The sequence below is a fragment of the Ranitomeya imitator genome, chromosome 1 (assembly GCF_032444005.1).
Source record: "Ranitomeya imitator isolate aRanImi1 chromosome 1, aRanImi1.pri, whole genome shotgun sequence".
Classification (NCBI taxonomy): Eukaryota; Metazoa; Chordata; class Amphibia; order Anura; family Dendrobatidae; genus Ranitomeya; species Ranitomeya imitator.
Genome location: NC_091282.1, coordinates 39,759,957 through 39,780,237, shown reverse-complemented (window position 1 = coordinate 39,780,237; position 20,281 = coordinate 39,759,957).

Sequence of the window (20,281 nt, the reverse complement as noted above, 5' to 3'; positions counted from 1 at the left end):
TTCAGGGATTCAGTCCACACTCAGGACCTCCTAACACACAAGCCGTCCAGGATCTACACAGTCTATTACTGGGACAACTCAGGTCCATGCACAGGAACCACTACAGAACCATGTGACCCACACCCTGGTCACATTATGTAGTTGCAACCACTCCCATAGATGGGTGGTGTGTGTGTGGCTAGTTTGACCCGCCCAGCTCTCATAACTAGCCCTGTAAGCCTCCCTTCACAATTATACAAACACTTGTGGGACTACAGGTCCAATAACAGCAACATTACTTAAGGCTTACAGCGCAGACTCCCTGTACGACACATATCGGCCATTTACAACTCTGCCAGTCACTGATTCACCTGTTGTGAATTCTGTTGTCGAACTCCCTCCTGTGGTCGTGAATGGTACTTCGGCGAGTTCTGTCCATGGACTCCCTCTGGTGGCTGTGAGTGAAGCTGCTGCTTCTGAGGTTCCTTACACAGGTGACGTGGTTTATCCTTTGGTTGGCTGCTCTATTTAACTCCACTCAGATCGTTACTGCAGGCCAGCTGTCAATGTTCCTGTGCTGGTTCAGTCGCTCTTGGATTTTTCTGGAGACCTGTCTCTTCCTGCAAGAAGCTAAGTCCCCGTTTGTTATTTTCTGTTCATGGTTTTCTAGTCCAGCTTGCTTTCATGATTTTGTCTTGCTAGCTGGAAGCTCTGGGATGCAGGGTGGCGCCTCCGCACCGTGAGTCGGTGCGGGGGTCTTTTTGCACACTCTGCGTGGTCTTTTGTAGTTTTGTGCTGACCGCAAAGATACCTTTCCTATCCTCTGTCTATTTAGTTAGTCTGGCCTCCCCTTTGCTAAAACCTGTTTCATTTCTGTGTTTGTGACTTTCATCTTTACTCACAGTTAATATTTGTGGGGGGCTGCCTTTTCCTTTGGGGAAATTTCTCTGAGGCAAGGTAGGCTTTATTTTCTATCTCTAGGGCTAGCTAGTTCTTAGGCTGTGTCCGAGGCGTCTAGGCCTGTTAGGTACGCCCCACGGCTATTTCTAGTGTGTGTGATAGGATTAGGGATTGCGGTCAGCAAGGTTCCCACTTCCCAGAGCTTGTCCTGTGAGTTTAACCATCAGGTCATTCCGGGTGCTCCTAACCACCAGGTCATAACATTCACCATCATTATAACCACTGATATGCCTCCATGCATATCCTGAGGAGCACACACAGCGCCCCCTAGCTGCAACAGAGGTCACTGCATCACACACCCCAACGGTAAATGGTGCTTCGGTCGCACCCCAACAGTAAAGAGTGTGCTCCGGTGGCACCCCAACGGTAAACGGTGTGCTCTGGTGGCACCCCAGAGGCCAAGGTTGTGCTTTGGTGGCACGCCAATGTCAGTGTGCTCCAGTTGCAGACAAACAGGCAATGGTGTGCTCCGGTGGCAGGCCATCGATAAAGGGTGTGCATCGGTGGCAGGCCAACGACAAAGGGTGTGCTTCGGTGGCAGACCAACGGCAAAGGGTGTGCTCCGATGGCAGGCCAACGGCAAAGAGTGTGCTCCGGTGGCACCCCAACGGAAAACAGGTATGCTGCGGTGGTACACCAACGGGAAAAGATGTGCTTCGATGGCACATCAATGGCAAAAAAGCCAAAGATGGGCACCCCGGTGGTAAGCAATAAGGTCAAACAGTGCACCCCGGTGGCAAAATAGCCTAAGATGCGTGCCCCGGTGGTAAGCAATAAGGCCAAAGAGTGCACCCCGGTGGCAAAATAGCCTAAGATGGGCGCCCCGGTGGTAAGCAATAAGGCCAAAGAGTGCACCCCGGTGGCAAAATAGCCTAACATGGGCGACCCGGTGGTAATCAATAAGGCCAAAGAGTGCACCCTGGTGGCAAAATAGCCTAAGATGGGCGCCACGGTGGTAAGCAATAAGGCCAAAGAGTGCACCCCAGTGGCAAAATAGCCTAAGATGGGCGCCTCGGTGGTAAGCAATAAGGCCAAAAAGTGCACCCCGGTGGCAAAATAGCCTAAGATGGGCGCCCCGGTGGTAAGCAATAAGGCCAAAGAGTGCACCCCGGTGGCAAAATAGCCTAAGATGGGCGCCCCGGTGGTAAGCAATAAGGCCAAAGATTGCACACCGGTGGGAAAATATCCTAAGATGGGCACCCCGGTGGTAAGCAATAAGGCCAAGGAGTGCACCCCGTGGGAAAATAGCCTAAGATGGGCTCCCCGGTGGCAAGCAATAAGGCCAAAGAGTGCACCATGGTGGTAAAATAGCCTATGATGGGCGCCCCAGTGGTAAGCAATAAGGTCAAAGAGTGCACCCCGGTGGCAAAATAGCCTAAGATGGGCACCCCGGTGGTAAGCAATAAGGCCAAAGAGTGCACCCCGGTGGCAAAATAGCCTAAGATGGGCACCCCGGTGGTAAGCAATAAGGCCAAAGAGTGCACCCTGGTGGCAACATAGCCTAAGATGGGCGCCATGGTGGTAAGCAATAGGCCAAAGAGTGCACCCCGGTGTGCTAAGGTGGCACCCCAACGGTAATGGGTGTGCTCCGATGGCACCCCAGCGGTAAAGGGAGGGCTCCAGTGGCACCCCAGTGGTAAAGGGTGTTCTCCGGTGGCACCCCAACGGTAAATGGTGTGCTCCGATGGCACCCCAACGGTAAAGGGTGTGCTTCGGTGGCACCCCATCGGTAAATGGTGTGTTCCGGTGGCATCCCAATGGTAAAGGGTGTGCTCTGATGGCACCCCAACGGTAAATGGTGTGTTCCGGTGGCACCACAATGGTAAAGGGTGTGCTCCGGTGGCACCCCAATGGTAAAGAATGTGCTAAGGTGGTACCCAAACGGTAAAGGGTGTGCTCCGGTGGCACCCTAACAATAAATGGTGTGCTCCAGTGGCACCCCAATGGTAAATAGTGTGCTTCATTGGCACCCCAATGGTAAAGAATTTGCCAAGGTGGTACCCCAACGGTAAATGGTGTGCTCCGATGGCACCCCAGCGGTAAAGGATGTGCTCCAGTGGCACCCCAACGGTAAAGGGTGTGCTCCGATGGCACCCCAATGGTTAATGGTGTGCTCCGGTCGCACTCCAACGGTGAAGGGTGTGCTCCGGTGGCACCCCAACGGTAAAGGATGTGCTCCGGTGGCACCCCAACGGTAAAGGGTGTGCTCCGATGGCACCCCAACGGTAAAGGGTGTGCTCCGGTGGCACCATAACTGTAAAGGGTGTGCTCCGGTCGCACTCCAACGGTGAAGGGTGTGCTCCGGTGGCAACCCAACGGTAAAGGATGTGCTCCGGTGGCACCCCAATGGTAAAGGGTGTGCTCCGATGGCACCCCAACGGTAATGGGTGTGCTCCGGTGGCACCATAACTGTAAAGGGTGTGCTCCGGTCGCACTCCAACGGTGAAGGGTGTGCTCCGGTGGCATGCCAGTGGCAAACTGTGTGCTCCAATGGCATCTCATCAATGAAGGGTATGCTCTGATGGCAAACCAACGGAAAACAGTGTACTCCGATGGCTGGCCAACAGCAAAAACGGTGGTCCGGTGGCACACCAATGGCAGAAAGCCAAAGAGTTCACTCCTTATATATGGAATGGAGAGCTTTGTGTTGCCCACTACGTTAAAAAGGCTATATTGGGGAACATTATAATAAATGGAAGCTTTTGTGGGACCCATTATGTCCTTTCTCCTTCTGTACCAGTTATGACTTTTATTGTTTAAGATTATTGTACTTGTTTTTTATTATGTATACCCCTCCTCACATCTAAATCACATGGAGTAAACGGCGCTATAATAATAAAGAATAATAATAATATTAAATGGAGGTTTATGTTGAGCACATTATATTAAATAAAGGACTATATGGGACTTATTGTATTATTTGGAAGGTTATGTGCGGCCCAATAAATTAAATGGAGGGCTAAGTGGGACCCATTATTAAATAGAAAGCTATGTGAGGCCCCGTCAAATTAAATATAAGGCTATGTAGTGGCCAATATGTTAAATGGAAGGCTATGTTTGGCCCATTATATTAATTAGAAGGCTTAGTTGGCCATATTAAATTAAATGGACGGTTGTGTGGGCCCGTTATATTAAATTGAGAGCTATGTGAGGCAAAATATAGTAAATTAAATCTATGTGAGACCCAATATATAAAGTGGAAGGCTATGTGGTGCCCATTTTATTAAATGAATGGTTACGTGGGACCCATTATGTTAAATAAAAGGCTGTTTTGACCCAATTATATTAATTGGAAAGCTATGTGAGGCCCAAAATGTTAAATGCAAGGCTATGTATGGCCTTTTATATTAAATGGAAAGCCATGTGGGGCTCATTATATTAAACTGAAGGCTATGTAAGTCCCAGTATATTAAATGGAAGGCTATGTGTGCTATGGAGGCACATAAACGGGAAACTGTGTGCTCCGGTGGCACCCCGATGGTGAAGGGTGTGCTCCGGCGGCACCCCAATGGTAAATAGTGTGCTACATTGGCACCCCAATGGCAAAGAATGGGCTAAGGTGGTACCCCAACAGTAAAGGGTGTGCTCCGGTGGCACCCCAACGGTAAAGGGTGTGCTCTGGCAGCACCCCAACGATATATGGTGTGCTCCGGTGGCACCCCAATGGTAAAGAGTGTGCTTCATTGGCACCCCAATGGTAAAGAATGTGCTAAGGTGGTAACCCAATGGTAAAGGGTGTGCTCCGGTGGCACCGGGTGTGCTCCGGTGGCACCCCAAAGGTAAAGGGTGTGCTCCGATGGCACCCCAGCGATAAAGGGAGGGCTCCGGTGGCACCCCAATGGTAAAGGGTGTGCTCCGGTGGCACCCTAACGGTAAATGGTGTGTTCCGATGGCACCCCAATAGTAAATGGTGTGCTCCGGTGGCACCCCAACGGTAAAGGGTATGCTCTGGTGGCACCCCAACGGTAAAGGGTGTGCTCCAGTGGCACCCCAACGGTAAAGGGTGTGCTCCGGTGGCACCCCAATGGTAAAGGATGTGCTCCGATGGCACCCCAACGGTAAATGGTGTGCTCCGGTGGCACCCCAACAGTAAAGGGTGTGCTCCGTTGGCACCCTAATGGTAAAGAATGTGCTAAGGTGGTACCCCAACGGTAAAGGGTGTGCTCCGGTGGCACCCCAACGGTAAAGGGTGTGCTCCGGTGGCACCCCAACGGTAAAGGGTGTGCTCCGGTGGCACCCCAATGGTAAAGGGTGTGCTCCGATGGCACCCCAACGGTAAATGGTGTGCTCCGGTGGCACCCCAACAGTAAAGGGTGTGCTCCGTTGGCACCCTAATGGTAAAGAATGTGCTAAGGTGGTACCCCAACGGTAAAGGGTGTGCTCCGGTGGCACCCCAACGGTAAAGGGTGTGCTCGGTGGCATCCCAACGGTAAAGGGTGTGCTCGGTGGCACCCCAATGGTAAAGGGTGTGCTCCGATGGCACCCCAACGGTAAATGGTGTGCTCCGGTGGCACCTCAACAGTAAAGGGTGTGCTCCATTGGCACCCTAATGGTAAAGAATGTGCTAAGGTGGTACCCCAACGGTAAAGGGTGTGCTCCGGTGGCACCCCAACGGTAAAGGGTGTGCTCCGGTGGCACCCCAACGGTAAAGGGTGTGCTCCGGTGGCACCCCAATGGTAAATGGTGTGCTCCGATGGCACCCCAACGGTAAATGGTGTGCTCCGGTGGCACCCCAACGGTAAAGGGTGTGCTCCGGTGGCACCATAACTGTAAAGGGTGTGCTCCGGTCGCACTCCAACGGTGAAGGGTGTGCTCCGGTGGCACCCCAACGGTAAATTGTGTGCTCCGTTGGCACCCTAATGGTACAGGGAGTGGTCCGGTGGCATGCCAGTGGCAAACTGTGCGCTCCAGTGGCATCTCATCGATGAAGGGTATGCTCTGATGGCAAACCAACGGTAAACAGTGTACTCCGATGGCAGGCCAACAGCACAAACGGTGGTCCGGTGGCACACCAATGGCAGAAAGCCAAAGAGTTCACTCCTTATATATGGAATGGAGAGCATTGTGTTGCCCACTACGTTAAAAAGGCTATATTGGGGAACATTATAATAAATGGAAGCTTTTGTGGGACCCATTATGTTCTTTCTCCTGTACCAGTTATGACTATTATTGTTTAAGATTATTGTACTTGTTTTTTATTATGTATACCCCTCCTCACATCTAAATCACATGGAGTAAACGGCGCTATAATAATAAAGAATAATAATAATATTAAATGGAGGTTTATGTTGAGCACATTATATTAAATAAAGGACTATGTGGGACTTATTGTATTATTTGGAAGGTTATGTGCGGCCCAATAAATTAAATGGAGGGGTAATTGGGAACCATTATTAAATAGAAAGCTATGTGAGGCCCCGTCAAATTAAATATAAGGCTATGTAGTGGCCAATATGTTAAATGGAAGGCTATGTTTAGCCCATTATATTAATTAGAGGGCTTTGTTGGCCATATTAAATTAAATGGACGGTTATGTGGGCCAGTTATATTAAATTGAGAGCTATGTGAGGCAAAATATAGTAAATTAAATCTATGTGAGACCCAATATATAAAGTGGAAGGCTATGTGGTGCCCATTTTATTAAATGAATGGTTACGTGGGACCCATTATGTTAAATAAAAGGCTGTTTTGACCCAATTATATTAATTGGAAAGCTATGTGAGGCCCAAAATGTTAAATGCAAGGCTATGTATGGCCTTTTATATTAAATGGAAAGCCATGTGGGGCTCATTATATTAAACTGAAGGCTATGTAAGTCCCAGTATATTAAATGGAAGGCTATGTGTGCTATGGAGGCACATAAACGGGAAACTGTGTGCTCCGGTGGCACCCCGATGGTGAAGGGTGTGCTCCGGCGGCACCCCAATGGTAAATAGTGTGCTACATTGGCACCCCAATGGCAAAGAATGGGCTAAGGTGGTACCCCAACAGTAAAGGGTGTGCTCCGGTGGCACCCCAACGGTAAAGGGTGTGCTCTGGCAGCACCCCAACGATATATGGTGTGCTCCGGTGGCACCCCAATGGTAAAGAGTGTGCTTCATTGGCACCCCAATGGTAAAGAATGTGCTAAGGTGGTACCCCAATGGTAAAGGGTGTGCTCCGGTGGCACCGGGTGTGCTCCGGTGGCACCCCAAAGGTAAAGGGTGTGCTCCGATGGCACCCCAGCGATAAAGGGAGGGCTCCGGTGGCACCCCAATGGTAAAGGGTGTGCTCCGGTGGCACCCTAACGGTAAATGGTGTGTTCCGATGGCACCCCAATAGTAAATGGTGTGCTCCGGTGGCACCCCAACGGTAAAGGGTGTGCTCCGGTGGCACCCCAATGGTAAAGGATGTGCTCCGATGGCACCCCAACGGTAAATGGTGTGCTCCGGTGGCACCCCAACAGTAAAGGGTGTGCTCCGTTGGCACCCTAATGTTAAAGAATATGCTAAGGTGGTACCCCAACGGTAAAGGGTGTGCTCCGGTGGCACCCCAATGGTAAAGGGTGTGCTCCGGTGGCACCCCAATGGTAAAGGGTGTGCTCCGGTGGCACCCCAATGGTAAAGGGTGTGCTCCGATGGCACCCCAACGGTAAATGGTGTGCTCCGGTGGCACCCCAACAGTAAAGGGTGTGCTCCGTTGGCACCCTAATGGTAAAGAATGTGCTAAGGTGGTACCCCAACGGTAAAGGGTGTGCTCCGGTGGCACCCCAACGGTAAAGGGTGTGCTCCGGTGGCACCCCAACGGTAAAGGGTGTGCTCCGGTGGCACCCCAATGGTAAAGGGTGTGCTCCGATGGCACCCCAACGGTAAATGGTGTGCTCCGGTGGCACCTCAACAGTAAAGGGTGTGCTCCGTTGGCACCCTAATGGTAAAGAATGTGCTAAGGTGGTACCCCAACGGTAAAGGGTGTGCTCCGGTGGCACCCCAACGGTAAAGGGTGTGCTCTGGTGGCACCCCAACGGTAAAGGGTGTGCTCCGGTGGCACCCCAATGGTAAAGGGTGTGCTCCGATGGCACCCCAACGGTAAATGGTGTGCTCCGGTGGCACCCCAAAGGTAAAGGGTGTGCTCCGGTGGCACCATAACTGTAAAGGGTGTGCTCCGGTCGCACTCCAACGGTGAAGGGTGTGCTCCGGTGGCACCCCAACGGTAAATTGTGTGCTCCGGTGGCACCCTAATGGTAAAGGGAGTGGTCCGGTGGCATGCCAGTGGCAAACTGTGTGCTCCAGTGGCATCTCATCGATGAAGGGTATGCTCTGATGGCAAACCAACGGTAAACAGTGTACTCCGATGGCAGGCCAACAGCAAAAACGGTGGTCCGGTGGCACACCAATGGCAGAAAGCCAAAGAGTTCACTCCTTATATATGGAATGGAGAGCATTGTGTTGCCCACTACGTTAAAAAGGCTATATTGGGGAACATTATAATAAATGGAAGCTTTTGTGGGACCCATTATGTCCTTTCTCCTGTACCAGTTATGACTATTATTGTTTAAGATTATTGTACTTGTTTTTTATTATGTATACCCCTCCTCACATCTAAATCACATGGAGTAAACGGCGCTATAATAATAAAGAATAATAATAATATTAAATGGAGGTTTATGTTGAGCACATTATATTAAATAAAGGACTATGTGGGACTTATTGTATTATTTGGAAGGTTATGTGCGGCCCAATAAATTAAATGGAGGGGTAATTGGGAACCATTATTAAATAGAAAGCTATGTGAGGCCCCGTCAAATTAAGTATAAGGCTATGTAGTGGCCAATATGTTAAATGGAAGGCTATGTTTGGCCCATTATATTAATTAGAGGGCTTTGTTGGCCATATTAAATTAAATGGACGGTTATGTGGGCCCGTTATATTAAATTGAGAGCTATGTGAGGCAAAATATAGTAAATTAAATCTATGTGAGACCCAATATATAAAGTGGAAGGCTATGTGGTGCCCATTTTATTAAATGAATGGTTACGTGGGACCCATTATGTTAAATAAAAGGCTGTTTTGACCCAATTATATTAATTGGAAAGCTATGTGAGGCCCAAAATGTTAAATGCAAGGCTATGTATGGCCTTTTATATTAAATGGAAAGCCATGTGGGGCTCATTATATTAAACTGAAGGCTATGTAAGTCCCAGTATATTAAATGGAAGGCTATGTGTGCTATGGAGGCACATAAACTGGAAACTGTGTGCTCCGGTGGCACCCCGATGGTGAAGGATGTGCTCCGGCGGAACCCCAATGATAAATAGTGTGCTACATTGGCACCCCAATGGTAAAGAATGGGCTAAGGTGGTACCCCAACAGTAAAGGGTGTGCTCCGGTGGCACCCCAACGGTAAAGGGTGTGCTCTGGTGGCACCCCAACGGTATATGGTGTGCTCCGGTGGCACCCCAATGGTAAATAGTGTGCTTCATTGGCACCCCAATGGTAAAGAATGTGCTAAGGTGATACCCCAATGGTAAAGGGTGTGCTCCAGTGGCACCCCAATGGTAAAGGGTGTGCTCCGGTGGCACCCCAAAGGTAAAGGGTGTGCTCCGATGGCACCCCAGCGATAAAGGGAGGGCTCCGGTGGCACCCCAATGGTAAAGGGTGTGCTCCGGTGGCACCCTAACGGTAAATGGTGTGCTCCGATGGCACCCCAATGGTAAAGAATGTGCTAAGGTGGTACCCCAACGGTAAAGGGTGTGCTCCGTTGGAACCCTAATGGTAAAGAATGTGCTAAGGTGGTACCCCAACGGTAAAGGGTGTGCTCCGGTGGCACCCCAACGGTAAAGGGTGTGCTCCGGTGGCACCCCAACGGTAAAGGGTGTGCTCCGGTGGCACCCCAATGGTAAATGGTGTGCTCCGATGGCACCCCAACGGTAAATGGTGTGCTGCGGTGGCACCCCAACGGTAAAAGGTGTGCTCCGGTGGCACCATAACTGTAAAGGGTGTGCTCCGGTGGCTCTCCAACGGTGAAGGGTGTGCTCCGGTGGCACCCCAATGGTAAATTGTGTGCTCCGGTGGCACCCCATGGGTAAAGGGTATGCTCCGGTGGCACCCCAACGGTAAAGGGTGTGCTTCGGTGGCACCCCAACAGTAAAGGGTGTGCTCCGGTGGCACCCCAATGGTAAAGGGTGTGCTCCGATGGCACCCCAACGGTAAATGGTGTGCTCCGGTGGCACCCCAACAGTAAAGGGTGTGCTCCGTTGGCACCCTAATGGTAAAGAATGTGCTAAGGTGGTACCCTAACGCTAAAGGGTGTGCTCCGGTGGCACCCCAACGGTAAAGGGTGTGCTCTGGTGGCATCCCAACGGGAAAGGATGTGATCCGGTGGCACCCCAATGGTAAAGAGTGTGCTCCGATGGCACCCCAATGGTAAATGGTGTGCTCCGGTGGCACCCCAACAGTAAAGGGTGTGCTCCGTTGGCACCCAAATGGTAAAGAATGTGCTAAGGTGGTACCCCAATGGTAAAGGGTGTGCTCCGGTGGCACCCCAACGGTAAAGGGTGTGCTCCGTTGGCACCCCAACGGTAAAGGGTGTGCTCCGGTGGCACCCCAATGGTAAAGGGTGTGCTCCGATGGCACCCCAACGGTAAATGGTGTGCTCCGGTGGCACCCCAACGGTAAAGGGTGTTCTCCGCTGGCACCATAACTGTAAAGGGTGTGCTCCGGTCGCACTCCAACGGTGAAGGGTGTGCTCCGGTGGCACCCCAACGGTAAATTGTGTGCTCTGGTGGCACCCTAATGGTAAAGGGAGTGGTCCGGTGGCATGTCAGTGGCAAACTGTGTGCTCCAGTGGCATCTCATCGATGAAGGGTATGCTCTGATGGTAAACCAACGGAAAACAGTGTACTCCGATGGCTGGCCAACAGCAAAAATGGTGGTCCGGTGGCACACCAATGGCAGAAAGCCAAAGAGTTCACTCCTCATATATGGAATGGAGAGCTTTGTGTTGCCCACTACGTTAAAAAGGCTATATTGGGGAACATTATAATAAATGGAAGCTTTTGTGGGACCCATTATGTCCTTTCTCCTTCTGTGCCAGTTATTACTTTTATTGTTTAAGATTATTGTACTTGTTTTTTATTATGTATACCCCTCCTCACATCTAAATCACATGGAGTAAACGGCGCTATAATAATAAAGAATAATAATAATATTAAATGGAGGTTTATGTTGAGCACATTATATTAAATAAAGGACTATGAGGGACTTATTGTATTATTTGGAAGGTTATGTGCGGCCCAATAAATTAAATGGAGGGGTAAGTGGGACCCATTATTAAATAGAAAGCTATGTGAGGCCCCGTCAAATTAAATATAAGGCTATGTAGTGGCCAATATGTTAAATGGAAGGCTATGTTTGGCCCATTATATTAATTAGAGGGCTTTGTTGGCCATATTAAATTAAATGGACGGTTATGTGGGCCCGTTATATTAAATTGAGAGCTATGTGAGGCAAAATATAGTAAATTAAATCTATGTGAGACCCAATATATAAAGTGGAAGGCTATGTGGTGCCCATTTTATTAAATGAATGGTTACGTGGGACCCATTATGTTAAATAAAAGGCTGTTTTGACCCAATTATATTAATTGGAAAGCTATGTGAGGCCCAAAATGTTAAATGCAAGGCTATGTATGGCCTTTTATATTAAATGGAAAGCCATGTGGGGCTCATTATATTAAACTGAAGGCTATGTAATCCCAGTATATTAAATGGAAGGCTATGTGTGTTATGGAGGCACATAAACGGGAAACTGTGTGCTCCGGTGGCACCCCGATGGTGAAGGGTGTGCTCCGGCGGCACCCCAACGGTAAATGGTGTGCTCCGGTGGCACCCCAATGGTAAATAGTGTGCTTCATTGGCACCCCAATGGTAAAGAATGTGCTAAGGTGGTACCCCAATGGTAAAGGGTGTGCTCCGATGGCACCCCAACGGTAAAGGGTGTGCTCCGGTGGCACCCCAAAGGTAAAAGGTGTGCTCCGATGGCACCCCAGCGATAAAGGGAGGGCTCCGGTGGCACCCCAATGGTAAAGAATGTGCTAAGGTGGTACCCTAATGGTAAAGAATGTGCTACGGTGGTACTCCAACGGTAAAGGGTGTGGTCCGGTGGCACCCCAACGGTAAAGGGTGTGCTCCGGTGGCACCCCAACGGTAAAGGGTGTGATCCGATGGCACCCCAATGGTAAAGGGTGTGCTCCGATGGCACCCCAACGGTAAATGGTGTGCTCCGGTGGCACCCCAACAGTAAAGGGTGTGCTCCGTTGGCACCCTAATGGTAAAGAATGTGCTAAGGTGGCACCCAAACGGTAAAGGGTGTGCTCCGGTGGCACCCCAATGGTAAAGGGTGTGCTCCGGTGGCACCCCAACGGTAAAGGGTGTGCTCCGGTGGCACCCCAATGGTAAAGGGTGTGCTCCGATGGCACCCCAACGGTAAATGGTGTGCTCCGGTGGCACACCAACGGTAAAGGGTGTGCTCCGGTGGCACCATAACTGTAAAGCGTGTGCTCCGGTCGCACTCCAACGGTGAAGGGTGTGCTCCGGTGGCACCCCAACGGTAAATTGTGTGCTCCGGTGGCACCCCAACGGTAAAGTGTATGCTCCGGTGGCACCCCAACGGTAAAGGGTGTGCTCCGGTGGCACCCCAACAGTAAAGGGTGTGCTTCGGTGGCACCCCAATGGTAAAGGGTGTGCTCCGATGGCACCCCAACGGTAAATGGGGTGCTCCGGTGGCACCCCAACAGTAAAGGGTGTGCTCCGTTGGCACCCTAATGGTAAAGAATGTGCTAAGGTGGGACCCCAACGGTAAAGGGTGTGCTCCGGTGGCACCCCAACGGTAAAAGGTGTGCTCTGGTGGCACCCCAACGGTAAAGGGCGTGATCCGGTGGCACCCCAATGGTAAAGGGTGTGCTCCGATGGCACCCCAATGTTAAATGGTGTGCTCCGGTGGCACCCCAACAGTAAAGGGTGTGCTCCGTTGGCACCCTAATGGTAAAGAATGTGCTAAGGTGGTACCCCAACGGTAAAGGGTGTGCTCCGGTGGCACCCCAACGGTAATGGGTGTGCTCCGGTGGCACCCCAATGGTAAAGGGTGTGCTCCGGTGGCACCCCAATGGTAAAGGGTGTGCTCCGATGGCACCCCAACGGTAAATGGTGTGCTCCGGTGGCACCCCAACGGTAAAGGGTGAGCTCCGCTGGCACCATAACTGTAAAGGGTGTGCTCCGGTCGCACTCCAACGGTGAAGGGTGTGCTCCGGTGGCACCCCAACGGTAAATTGTGTGCTCCGGTGGCACCCTAATGGTAAAGGGAGTGGTCCGGTGGCATGCCAGTGGCAAGCTATGTGCTCCAGTGGCATCTCATCTATGAAGGGTATGCTCTGATGGTAAACCAACGGAAAACAGTGTACTCCGATGGCTGGCCAACAGCAAAAACGGTGGTCCGGTGGCACACCAATGGCAGAAAGCCAAAGAGTTCGTTCCTTATATATGGAATGGAGAGCTTTGTGTTGCCCACTACGTTAAAAAGGCTTTATTGGGGAACATTATAATAAATGGAAGCTTTTGTGGGACCTATTATGTCCTTTCTCCTTCTGTGCCAGTTATGACTTTTATTGTTTAAGATTATTGTACTTGTTTTTTATTATGTATACCCCTCCTCACATCTAAATCACATGGAGTAAACGGCGCTATAATAATAAAGAATAATAATAATATTAAATGGAGGTTTATGTTGAGCACATTATATTAAATAAAGGACTATGTGGGACTTATTGTATTATTTGGAAGGTTATGTGCGGCCCAATAAATTAAATGGAGGGCTAAGTGGGACCCATTATTAAATAGAAAGCTATGTGAGGCCCCGTCAAATTAAATATAAGGCTATGTAGTGGCCAATATGTTAAATGGAAGGCTATGTTTGGCCCATTATATTAAGTAGAGGGCTTTGTTGGCCATATTAAATTAAATGGACGGTTATGTGGGCCCGTTATATTAAATTGAGAGCTATGTGAGGCAAAATATGGTAAATTAAATCTATGTGAGACCCAATATATAAAGTGGAAGGCTATGTGGTGCCCATTTTATTAAATGAATGGTTACGTGGGACCCATTATGTTAAATAAAAGGCTGTTTTGACCCAATTATATTAATTGGAAAGCTATGTGAGACCCAAAATGTTAAATGCAAGGCTATGTATGGCCTTTTATATTAAATGGAAAGCCATGTGGGGCTCATTATATTAAACAGAAGGCTATGTAAGTCCCAGTATATTAAATGGAAGGCTATGTGTGCTATGGAGGCACATAAACGGGAAACTGTGTGCTCCGGTGGCACCCCGATGGTGAAGGGTGTGCTCCGGCGGCACCCCAATGGTAAATAGTGTGCTACATTGGCACCCCAATGGTAAAGAATGGGCTAAGGTGGTACCCCAACAGTAAAGAGTGTGCTCCGGTGGCACCCCAATGGTAAAGGGTGTGCTCTGGTGGCACCCCAACGGTAAATGGTGTGCTCCAGTGGCACCCCAATGGTAAATAGTGTGCTTCATTGGCACCCCAATGGTAAAGAATGTGCTAAGGTGGTACCCCAATGGTAAAGGGTGTGCTCCGGTGGCACCCCAACGGTAAAGGGTGTGCTCCGGTGGCACCCCAACGGTAAAGGGTGTGCTCCGGTGGCACCATAACTGTAAAGGGTGTGCTCCGGTCGCACTCCAACGGTGAAGGCTGTGCTCCGGTGTCACCCCAACGGTAAATTGTGTGCTCCGGTGGCACCCCAACGGTAAAGTGTATGCTCCGGTGGCACCCCAACGGTAAAGGGTGTGCTCCGGTGGAACCCCAACGTTAAAGGGTGTGCTCCGGTGGCACCCCAACGGTAAAGGGTGTGCTCCGGTGGCACCCCAATGGTAAAAGGTGTGCTCCGATGGCACCCCAACGGTAAATGGTGTGCTCCGGTGGCACCCCAACGGTAAAGGGTGTGCTCCGGTGGCACCATAACTGTAAAGGGTGTGCTCCGGTCGCACTCCAACGGTGAAGGGTGTGCTCCGGTGGCACCCCAAAGGTAAATTGTGTGCTCCGGTGGCACCCCAACGGTAAAGTGTATGCTCCGGTGGCACCCCAACGGTAAAGGGTGTGCTCCGGTGGCACCCCAACAGTAAAGGGTGTGCTCCGGTGGCACCCCAATGGTAAAGGGTGTGCTCCGATGGCACCCCAACGGTAAATGGTGTGCTCCGGTGGCACCCCAACAGTAAAGGGTGTGCTCCATTGGCACCCTAATGGTAAAGAATGTGCTAAGGTGGGACCCCAACGGTAAATGGTGTGCTCCGGTGGCACCCCAACGGTAAAGGGTGTGCTCTGGTGGCACCCCAACGGTAAAGGGTGTGATCCGGTGGCACCCCAATGGTAAAGGGTGTGCTCCGATGGCACCCCAATGGTAAATGGTGTGCTCCGGTGGCACCCCAACAGTAAAGGGTGTGCTCCGTTGGCACCCTAATGGTAAAGAATGTGCTAAGGTGGTACCCCAACGGTTAAGGGTGTGCTCCGGTGGCACCCCAACGGTAAAGGGTGTGCTCCGGTGGCACCCCAATGTTAAAGGGTGTGCTCCGGTGGCACTCCAATGGTAAAGGGTGTGCTCCGATGGCACCCCAACGGTAAAGGGTGTGCTCCGCTGGCACCATATCTGTAAAGGGTGTGCTCCGGTCGCACTCCAACGGTGAAGGGTGTGCCCCGGTGGCACCCTAACGGTAAATTGTGTGCTCCGGTGGCACCCTAATGGTAAAGGGAGTGGTCCGGTGGCATGCCAGTGGCAAACTGTGTGCTCCAGTGGCATCTCATCGATGAAGGGTATGCTCTGATGGTAAACCAACGGAAAACAGTGTACTCCGATGGCTGGCCAACAGCAAAAACGGTGGTCCGGTGGCACACCAATGGCAGAAAGCCAAAGAGTTCACTCCTCATATATGGAATGGAGAGCTTTGTGTTGCCCACTACGTTAAAAAGGCTTTATTGGGGAACATTATAATAAATGGAAGCTTTTGTGGGACCTATTATGTCCTTTCTCCTTCTGTGCCAGTTATGACTTTTATTGTTTAAGATTATTGTACTTGTTTTTTATTATGTATACCCCTCCTCACATCTAAATCACATGGAGTAAACGGCGCTATAATAATAAAGAATAATAATAATATTAAATGGAGGTTTATGTTGAGCACATTATATTAAATAAAGGACTATGTGGGACTTATTGTATTATTTGGAAGGTTATGTGCGGCCCAATAAATTAAATGGAGGGCTAAGTGGGACCCATTATTAAATAGAAAGCTATGTGAGGCCCCGTCAAATTAAATATAAGGCTATGTAGTGGCCAATATGTTAAATGGAAGGCTATGTTTGGCCCATTATATTAATTAGAGGGCTTTGTTGGCCATATTAAATTAAATGGACGGTTATGTGGGCCCGTTATATTAAATTGAGAGCTATGTGAGGCAAAATATAGTAAATTAAATCTATGTGAGACCCAATATATAAAGTGGAAGGCTATGTGGTGCCCATTTTATTAAATGAATGGTTACGTGGGACCCATTATGTTAAATAAAAGGCTGTTTTGACCCAATTATATTAATTGGAAAGCTATGTGAGACCCAAAATGTTAAATGCAAGGCTATGTATGGCCTTTTATATTAAATGGAAAGCCATGTGGGGCTCATTATATTAAACAGAAGGCTATGTAAGTCCCAGTATATTAAATGGAAGGCTATGTGTGCTATGGAGGCACATAAACGGGAAACTGTGTGCTCCGGTGGCACCCCGATGGTGAAGGGTGTGCTCCGGCGGCACCCCAATGGTAAATAGTGTGCTACATTGGCACCCCAATGGTAAAGAATGGGCTAAGGTGGTACCCCAACAGTAAAGAGTGTGCTCCGGTGGCACCCCAATGGTAAAGGGTGTGCTCTGGTGGCACCCCAACGGTAAATGGTGTGCGCCGGTGGCACCCCAATGGTAAATAGTGTGCTTCATTGGCACCCCAATGGTAAAGAATGTGCTAAGGTGGTACCCCAATGGTAAAGGGTGTGCTCCGGTGGCACCCCAGCGATAAAGGGAGGGCTCCGGTGGCACCCCAATGGTAAAGGGTGTGCTCCGGTGGCACCCTAATGGTAAATGGTGTGCTCCGATGGCACCCCAATAGTAAATGGTGTGCTCCGGTGGCACCCCAACAGTAAAGGGTGTGCTCCGGTGGCACCCCAACGGTAAAGGGTGTGCTCCGGTGGCACCCCAACGGTAAAGGATGTGCTCCGGTGGCACCCCAACGGTAAAGGGTGTGCTCCGATGGCACCCCAACGGTAAATGGTGTGCTCCGGTGGCACCCCAACAGTAAAGGGTGTGCTCCGTTGGCACCCTAATGGTAAAGAATGTGCTAAGGTGGTACCCCAACGGTAAAGGGTGTGCTCCGGTGGCACCCCAACGGCAAAGGGTGTGCTCCGGTGGCACCCCAACGGTAAAGGGTGTGCTCCGTTGGCACCCCAATGGTAAAGGGTGTGCTCCGATGGCACCCCAACGGTAAATGGTGTGCTCCGGTGGCACCCCAACAGTAAAGGGTGTGCTCCGTTGGCACCCTAATGGTAAAGAATGTGCTAAGGTGGTACCCCAACGGTAAAGGGTGTGCTCCGGTGGCACCCCAACGGTAAAGGGTGTGCTCCGGTGGCACCCCAATGGTAAAGGGTGTGCTCCGATGGCACCCCAACGGTAAATGGTGTGCTCCGGTGGCACCCCAACAGTAAAGGGTGTGCTCCGTTGGCACCCCAATGGTAAAGAATGTGCTAAGGTGGTACCCCAATGGTAAAGGGTGGGCTCCGGTGGCACCCTAACGGTAAATGGTGTGCTCCGGTCGCACCCCAATGGTAAATAGTGTGCTTCATTGGCACCCCAATGGTAAAGAATGTGCTAAGGTGGTACCCCAATGGTAAAGGGTGGGCTCCGGTGGCACCCTAACGGTAAATGGTGTGCTCCGGTGGCACCCCAATGGTAAATAGTGTGCTTCATTGGCACCCCAATGGTAAAGAATGTGTTAAGGTGGTACCCCAATGGTAAAGGGTGTGCTCCGGTGGTACCCCAATGGTAAAGGGTGTGATCCGATGGCACCCCAGCGGTAAAGGGTGTGCTCCAGTGGTACCCCAATGATAAAGGGTGTGCTCCGATGGCACCTCAATGGTAAATGGTGTGCTCCAGTGGTACCCCAATGGTAAAGGGTGTGCTCCGGTGGCACCCCAGTGGTAAAGGGAGTGCTCCGGTGGCACCCCAACGGTAAAGGGTGTGCTCCAGTGGCAAACTGTGTGCTCCAGTGGCATCTCATCGATGAAGGGTATGCTCTGATGGCAAACCAACAGAAAACAGTGTACTCCGATGGCAGGCCAACAGCAAAAACGGTGGTCCGGTGGCACACCAATGGCAGAAAGCCAAAGAGTTCACTCCTTATATATGGAATGGAGAGCTTTGTGTTGCCCACTACGTTAAAAAGGCTATATTGGGGAACTTTATAATAAATGGAAGCTTTTGTGGGACCCATTATGTCCTTTCTCCTTCTGTACCAGTTATGACTTTTATTGTTTAAGATTATTGTACTTGTTTTTTATTATGTATACCCCTCCTCACATCTAAATCACATGGAGTAAACGGCGCTATAATAATAAAGAATAATAATAATATTAAATGGAGGTTTATGTTGAGCACATTATATTAAATAAAGGACTATGTGGGACTTATTGTATTACTTGGAAGGTTATGTGCGGCCCAATAAATTAAATAAAGGACTATGTGGGATCCATTATAAAACATGAAAGGCTAAGTTTGACCCATTATATTAAATGGGAGGCTATGTGGTGCCCATTTTATTAAATTGAAATCTATTTTGGCCCCGATATGTTAATTGGAAGTATATGTGGGACCAATTATATTATTTGGAGAGTTATGTAGGTCCTATTAAATTAAATAAAGAGCTATGTAGGGTCCAAAATATTAAATGAAAGACCTTGCTTGGCCCATTACATTAAATAGAGGCCTATGTTGGCCCCATTAAATTAAATTAAATGGAAGGCTGTGTGGGTCCCATTTTATTAAATAAAGGGAAATATGGTGCCCATTATATTAAATAGAAGGCTTTTTTGGCCACAATATGTTATTGGAAGTCTATGTGGGACACATTATATTAATTGGAGAGTTATGTGGGTCCCATTATATTATGTGGCCCTTTATATTAAATAGAGGGCTATATTGGCCCAGTTAAATTAAATGGAAGGCTATGTGGTGCCCCCTTTATTAAATGAAAGGCTATGTGGGGCACATTTTATTCAATAGAGGGTTATGAGATCCCAATATATTAAATAGAAGGCTGTTTAGCACCAATTATATTCAATTGAGGACTATTGTGGCTCACTTATAATAATTATATTAATTGGTAGGTTACGTGGTGCCCAATTTATTAAAAGGACGGTCATGAGGGAGCCACTATATTAAATAGAAGACTAGTTTGGACCCAATATGTTAATTGGAAGTCTATGTTGGACCAATTATATTAATTGGAGAGTTATGTAACATAGTAACATAGTAACATAGTTAGTAAGGCCGAAAAAAGACATTTGTCCATCCAGTTCAGCCTATATTCTATCATAATAAATACCCAGATCTACGTCCTTCTACAGAACCTAATAATTGTATGATACAATATTGTTCTGCTCCAGGAAGACATCCAGGCCTCTCTTGAACCCCTCGACTGAGTTCGCCATCACCACCTCCTCAGGCAAGCAATTCCAGATTCTCACTGCCCTAACAGTAAAGAATCCTCTTCTATGTTGGTGGAAAAACCTTCTCTCCTCCAGACGCAAAGAATGCCCCCTTGTGCCCGTCACCTTCCTTGGTATAAACAGATCCTCAGCGAGATATTTGTATTGTCCCCTTATATACTTATACATGGTTATTAGATCGCCCCTCAGTCGTCTTTTTTCTAGACTAAATAATCCTAATTTCGCTAATCTATCTGGGTATTGTAGTTCTCCCATCCCCTTTATTAATTTTGTTGCCCTCCTTTGTACTCTCTCTAGTTCCATTATATCCTTCCTGAGCACCGGTGCCCAAAACTGGACACAGTACTCCATGTGCGGTCTAACTAGGGATTTGTACAGAGGCAGTATAATGCTCTCATCATGTGTATCCAGACCTCTTTTAATGCACCCCATGATCCTGTTTGCCTTGGCAGCTGCTGCCTGGCACTGGCTGCTCCAGGTAAGTTTATCATTAACTAGGATCCCCAAGTCCTTCTCCCTGTCAGATT